The sequence below is a fragment of the Apodemus sylvaticus genome, chromosome 1, assembly GCF_947179515.1.
Source record: "Apodemus sylvaticus chromosome 1, mApoSyl1.1, whole genome shotgun sequence".
Classification (NCBI taxonomy): domain Eukaryota; kingdom Metazoa; phylum Chordata; class Mammalia; order Rodentia; family Muridae; genus Apodemus; species Apodemus sylvaticus.
In genome coordinates this window covers 83,629,822-83,637,210 of record NC_067472.1, presented here as the reverse complement: position 1 = coordinate 83,637,210, position 7,389 = coordinate 83,629,822, and positions in this window count along the sequence as shown.

The window sequence follows — 7,389 nt, the reverse complement described above, 5'->3', positions numbered from 1 at the left end:
CGGGAGATCACACCTGACTGGTTCCGTGAGTGCTGGCATCTCAACACAGGTCCTTCCTTTTGGGTGCTCAGCAAGCTGTCTTCATCACTGAGCCATCTCCCCAGCCCCCCGTTACGTTCCTTTAATAATCCTCCACAGCACCCCAATCTCACCCTAACCCTCTCTGCAGCTTACGGAAGCTCTAAACACGAGAGACATTGAGGACTTTAAAGTCATGGCAAGAGGCATCTTGAAGACAAATTGGGTTCTTCCAAAACAGCCTCTCTTATTTCTTGCGTAACCTGAATCACAGTTCCTGCCTGGTCTCGTGCTCTCTGGCCAGAAAGCTAAGGAGCAGGGAGTGCAAACATTGTTTTATAACTGGGTCACTCTGTCCACATCTGCTGTTTAGTCTGCTCAGCATCCTTTCCTCGTCTGCTAACAAAAACTGTTGCATCCAGCAACTGCCTCTCCCTGTCAGGGGCGCTTGTGGGTCACAAGACCCATGTCACCTCCACTGCAAGGTGACTCAGGCCATAGCTCTGCCTCAGTGATTCCTGCAGAGGTTGGAGGCGGTTCTTTATCAGGGTGTGTTTGGATGTTAGGGACTGTGATTTGAATGTTCTCTTGGAGACTGTATGTTTAATCTCTCCAGGGCAACAGCGTTGGGATGGGGCCTAAGGAGAGGTAATTACCTCAAGAGGGCTGTCCTCGAGAATGGGTTAGCTCTTGTTGGGAGTTGGTTTGAGGGCATGCTCATTGTAAAAACAGCATTCTCTCCACCCCCTGTGCCCCTCCCCCACCCCATCTCTCCCCCTTCTTTCTCCCTTTCCCTCTCCCTCTTACTAATGCAACCCCTACCCTCCAGCTTGTCACTTTGTCCTTCTGTCATGGGACAGCACAGCAAACGAGCAAGAGGGCTCTTACCACAGGCTAGCACCACGCTCCAGGGTGCTGCTCCCAACCTCTAGAAGTGCAGCTTAAATCTATTCCTATTATTTATAAACTTTCCAACTTGTGGTATCCGTTACAGCAGCACAGAGAGAACCTCCCACGTAGCAGAACTCGGGTTGGGGAGGGGATGTGGGCTTAGTAACTCCTGGTCCCACTACAAAACCTCACTTTGGATTAGAATAGAGTACCATCTCAAATCTTCTCTACACAAGCCAACCAGCCAAGCCAAAAAGAGAAATAAACCCCAGAAGAAAAGAAAAATGCATTCATCTCATTCCCTCCAAAACCTATATACAGGTTAGGTTGTTTTCTGTGGGTATTTTCCCCATTTTTCCCTCTTTTTTTTTTGATTTTTAAATTTTTTTTATTATTTTTAAAAAATACATTCAGTGTTCACATTTTTATAAATAATTAATGCAGTTTCAGGAGACCTGCCCTTCTGCAGCAGAAGAACATGCTTCTCCCGGCCCGATGCTTTTACGGAAAAGCTTTAAGCCTGCAGAAGAAGTTTGTTCCTGGCCCGGCCTCCGAGCTCCAGGCTCAGTAAGCTTTGGAGAAAGCAGAGAGGAAGACCAGCTTCCTGCGAGACTTGCTAAAAATTATTCATACACATCTGTGTGTATGCCTGTCAAGACGCTGAGGACAAGAGCTTGGAGACATCCCGTCCAGGCTGTGCGCGGGAGTGGCAGCACCCTCCCACCGGCCTGTCCTTGGACTGTGTGTCTCACCTCAGCCTCATGGCCTCCCACGGTATCGCGGCTGGGAGGAGCTCCTGTAGGACAGGCCTCCTCGACTGAAGCACTAACCATGTGGCCTCCCTGCCTCTCTGACACCCTGACACCCTGCCTTCCTCAAAGGACAAAGTGCCCTTAAAGGGAAATGAATTTTCACACACACACACACACACACACACACACACACACACACACACACACCACTTGGCTAATTACTTCAAATGTTTTTTAAAAAGTATATTAAAGATGCCTTTTCATGTAGTATTTAGATATCTGTTATAGGTTTCTTAGGTAGATTTGACAGACAGCCTTATGTCATCAAAACTTTTATATTCTAGTTCGTTTCATACCTTTTAGCATACAAGCTGAACGCTTGTGCTTCCGTGCAGTGTAAGGCTCTGCACAGGTTGAACGTGAGCTGGAAGCCGGGCTCTGCCCAAGATAAAAGCCAGGACTTCCCCACACCCCACATCCAAGGACAGAGTTTTAAATTTTCAATAGTCAAATCTAATAATATTTTCTGATTTCTGTTGTTTCACATTTAGTAAGTCCCTTTCCTGTTCGATACTAACAAAATAGAGCCGGTTTCTTCTGTCTTTATATAGTTTCATTTTGCATTTAAATCTCTGTTTATTTTGTTTACAACATTAGGGGCACAGATGCCCTAAAATGGGAGTTAAAAATAACTCCCATTTTTTCCACTGCTTTAAAAATATTTATTTTATATGTGTGAGTATTTAGCCTGCATGTACATATGTACATATGGAAAGAAGCCACTGGATCCCCTGGAACTGGAGTTACAGATGGTTGTAAACCATCATATGAATAGAGTGCTGGGTATCAAATCCAGGTGCTCTGGAAGAGCAGCCAGTGCTCTTAACCCCTGAGCCATCTCTCCAGCCACTTGGCTGTTTTAAAGTGTTACTTTAAATTATTTCACAAACTCTCAAGTATATTTGGATCTGACTTTTATGTTCATTTCTTTAAAAAAACATTTATTATTATTTTGTATGTATGGGTATGTGTGTGTGCATGCACAGCTTGAATGTCTGTGTATCAGGTGTGCCTGGTGCCTGAGGAGGCCAGAAGAGGGCGTCTCATCTCCTGGGACTGGAATTGCAGAGGGCTGTGAGCCACCACAAGGATGCTGGGAAACAAACCTGTGCCTTCTGTGAGAGCAGTTGGCGCTCTTCACCCCTGAGCCTTCTCGTGTGTTTTTCTTGTCTGTCTGGTCACCATTACAATTTAAGTGACTCTAACTTTTTCCTAGCATGTTTAAGAATCCATATGAGCCATGTGGTGGCACAGGCCTTAGGCAGAGATAGATGGATCTCAGTGTTTGAGGCCAGCCTGGTTTACAGAGTGAGTTCCAGGATAGCCAGGGCTACATAGTGAGACCCCTATCTTGAAAACTAAATAATAACAATAATAAAAAAAGAATATATATGAACAAGTTTATCTTTGGTTCCTTCATTTTTAGAACTTTTCAAGCTATTATTGCAAAACAACTGTATTGCAATATAATTTACATACTGTATGATTCTCCTACTTAAAGTGTTAACTCAACAGATATTTGTATGTTCACAGATGTGCAGCCACCACCATGTCCTATTTAGTGTATTTCCAGCAGAGATGTTTCTTTCTGTAGTGGATAGTGGTAAAAGCATTGACTCACAGCTTGTCAAAAAACAGAGAATAAGGGACTGTGGAGTGTCCCTCTGAGGCTCAAGAGACATCGTGACAAATGGGCAGGAAGAATGTAAGAGGCAGGGGCTGGGAGGGAGTGCTGACAATCCGTGTCTTTTGACATGTCATGGGCAATTTGCTCATGAACCCACTGCAACTGTTGTTACCTTACAAGATCGGGCCTCCTTCCATTTCACCATGCTTTGGCTCACAAGGCCCCACCCTTCCTTCACTGAGGGACTATGGACAAATTAACAGGTGCTGGGAAAGGGGGTGGCATTTCTGTCAGTGGTATAGCCACTGCTAAGTTGCCGATGTTCCTACAACTAACCTCCATCCTCACGCTCATGCAAGGAATTCTAACTGAACTTGGTGGTCTCACGCACACAGGGAAAGACCTCGAAGCAGGAGGAAACTACTTGGGAGGAAGAGGTTCAGTATGACAGAGAAGGGGATGAGAGGTGTCCCTGGGCACTGTAAGAAAGCCAAGGAATACGTGGAGGGGAATGAGATGAGTGCAGTGGCATAGGAGTGGCCAAAATTTAGATATTTGTGTATTAAGTCATCAAAGAATAATTTTGAAAGCTCGTTTGGGAAATAAAACTCTTGAAATGAAACACATTGGAGACCAAAGGGCTGAGAGAAATCTCCATGATTTCTTAGGGTTCTGATTGCTGTGATAAAGAACATGGCCAACAGCAACTTAAGGGGTAAAGGGGTTACTTCATCTTATGCTTCCAGGTTCCGGTCCATCGCAGGAAGTGAAGGAAGTTAGGGCAGGAGCTGAAGAAGAGGCCATGGAGGGATGCTGCTTACTGGCTTGATCCAAGTCATCATCCAGTCTTCATGTACATACAATGATCCCACAATGCACAAGCAATAATAAATGTAAGAAACTTGCAGTGCTTGCCTGTCCGAGCTTGGTTTATCTTATTGAACGTAATGATTTCCAATTTCACCCTCTTTCCTGTAAATGCAATGATATCATTTTTCTTATGGCTGAATAAAATTCCTTTGTATATAGATACACCACATTTTCTTCATCCTCATGTGTGGATGGACACCCAAACTGGCTCCCGTATTGGCTTTTGTGAACAGTGAACCAATCAATATAGACATGCAAGCATCTCTGTGATGAGCTGTTTCAAAAATCCTTCAGGCAAAAATATCCAGGGAAGGTTAGCGTTGGGTCACATGGTACTTCTATTTATTGTTGTTGTTGAGGAATCTTCCCACTGACTAGTGAACTTACATTTTCCAATTCTTTTGTGTATAGATCATATGATAGTTTTTACTTACTGAGAAATCTCACTTGTTGTCCATGATATCTGCACCATTTTGTTTTCTATGAGCAATGCATGAGGCCTTAGATTTCTCCATCTCCTCACTGAGACTTGTGGTTTCCTTTGTTTTTTGTTGATCTTCATTCTAGCCATCCCAGTGAGTGTGAAGTGATATCTCGTTGTGGCTTGATTCTTCACCCTCTGAAGGTCAGTGATTTTGAGAGTCTTTTTCTCCATTTATTTGGACACTTATACATCTTCTTTGAAGAAATTTCTATTCCAGTTCTCTGTCCATTGTTTTGGTTGGGCTGTTTATCGAGCATCTGTTTTTCTAACTGGAACTTCATCAAGCATGGCTGGTGTGGTGGTTTGAATATGCTTGGCCCATGGGAAGGGGCACTATTAGGAGGTGTGGCCTTGTTGGAGGAGGTGTGACCTTGTTAGATGAAGTGTGTCACCGTGAAGTCAGGCTTCGAGGGCTCCTCTGTTCAAGCTGTGCCCACTGTGGAAACCTTCCTCCTGGCTGTCTGCCAAAGACAGTCTCTTTCTGGCTGACTTTGGATCAAGACATAGAACACCCAACTCCTTCTAGAGCTGCCATGTTTCCTACCATGATGATAATGGATTGAATCTCTGGAACTTTAAGCCAGCCTCAAATAGATGTAGTCCTTCATAAATGTTTCCTTGGTCATGGTGTCTGTTCACAGCAATGAAACCCTAACTAAGACAGCTGGCAACTTAAAAAAAAAAATTGAGGTCTGAAGAGATGACTCAGTGGTTCAGAGCATTAGCTGCTCTTCTACAGGACCCAGGTTCAATTCCCAGCACCCACATGGCAGCTCACAGCTGTCTGTCCAGTTCCAGGGGATCTGGCACCCTCACACAGGCAAAAATACTAATGCATGCAAAATAAATACATCTTAAGCAAAAAAAAAAAATTGTATGAATGTGTGTGTAAAGGTACTGTATACATGCAGAATTCACAGAAATACTTCCAGGACTTGGTTTTCTTCTACCATGTGCCTCCTGGTGTTCAAACACAGGTCTTCAGGCTTGGTAGACAGTGCCTTTATCTGCTAGGCTATCTTGCCTGCCAAAGTAAAAGAAAAAAAAAAAAACTTCAGCTGAGGATGTAGCTAAGTGGTAGAACATTTACATATGCACAAGGCTCTGGTTTCCATCCCCAGTAACACACACACACACACACACACACACACACACATCTAATAGGTTTTTCAGAATTATTCCTGAAACAGACAGATCTGGACAGATGTTGGCACACACAGTGTGGAGTTGGTACAAACCCCACTTGCATGCATGAAGCAGGAGTGGCTCCTAGCACAGAGTCCCCTGAGGCTTGGGGATGGTTGTGCATATGGGCTTGTCACTGTGCTAAAATGACTTACTTGAACATAGCATTGACTCAGAGAACTAGGCCCTGCTAGAGGTAACTACTGCACAGGATCAGGGACTCATTTCTTCCTGGGCTCGGCCTAACTCAGAGCTCTGGCCTTGAGTATTGCTGGGCTTTGTGGGGGAGGAGGGTAGCTTCCCACATTCTTTAGTCCTTGGGGGACATCTGAAAAGGAATCCGATGTCCTTTCTGTCAGTTATTTAGTCTGAAAGTGAAGCAAGCACTTTTTAGATCAATACTTTCAAGTCTCATTGGAGTTGGGCCTCTGTCTCAGGCTGGAGACTAATAGACTGCTTCTCCCAAATGGTTATGAACCCTTGTAACAAAATTCCTGCATATTGTCTCTATGAATATGTGTATACATGTAGATAGGATGATGCTAGGGTAGTTTCAAAAGTAAATACCTGTTTGTAGCAGTATTGAGGATTGAACCTAGGGTGACAGGCTTGCTGGTAAGCAGCTCTCTTCTATCCCAGAGCTACATCATCCTCTATACAGCTTTTACCTTACACAAGAAAATTAAACAAAGTCTGTGTGCATGTATGTGTATATGTGTATATGTGTATATGTGTATGTGTATGTATGTATGTGTGTGTACATGTGGATGTGTTTGTGTATGTATGTGTACATGTGGATGTGTTTGTGTATGTGTGCATGTATGTATGTGTGTGTGTACATGTGTATGTGTTTGTATGTGTGTGTGTGTGTGCACGCATATGCATGTGACCATGCTCAGCATCTTTGGGAATGTTAGAGGGTCAAACTTAGGCTTTTACTTTTTACACAGCAAGAACTCTTACTCACTGAGCTGCCTCCCCAGACCCCTACTTTTAAGTGTTGGAACAGTGTCTGAGTTTCCCAGTAGGCCTTGAGCCCATTTTGTAGCACAGGAAGGCCTTGAACTCGTAATCCCCCTGTCCCAGCCTCCTGAGTGGTCTAGGTTGGGTCTGGGGCTTTATGAGAACACGGGAGCACCAAGTAGGGATATTCTGTTGGACTTGTCATGTGATGTCCTGAGTCTCTGTAGAGACAGTCAGATAAAGCCACCTGATCCTTACCTTCCCAGTCCAGAGCTGAATGACCCTTTTGTCTTGTTTTGTCATTTTTCTTTCTTCCTTTTATATTTTTTAAGGTTGGAGCTCACTCTTTTGCCTAGGCTGGTCCAGAATTCACTATGTAGCTCAGGATAGCCCTGACTAGATAGTATTCTCTTGCCTTAGCTGTTCATGAGCTAGGACTGCAGGTATGCACCACTTCACACTAACAACTTGATTTATCTTTGTGGCAGGTTCTCACTGTGTGTACATAGTTGGCTTGAAACTGGATGTATAAAAGAGGC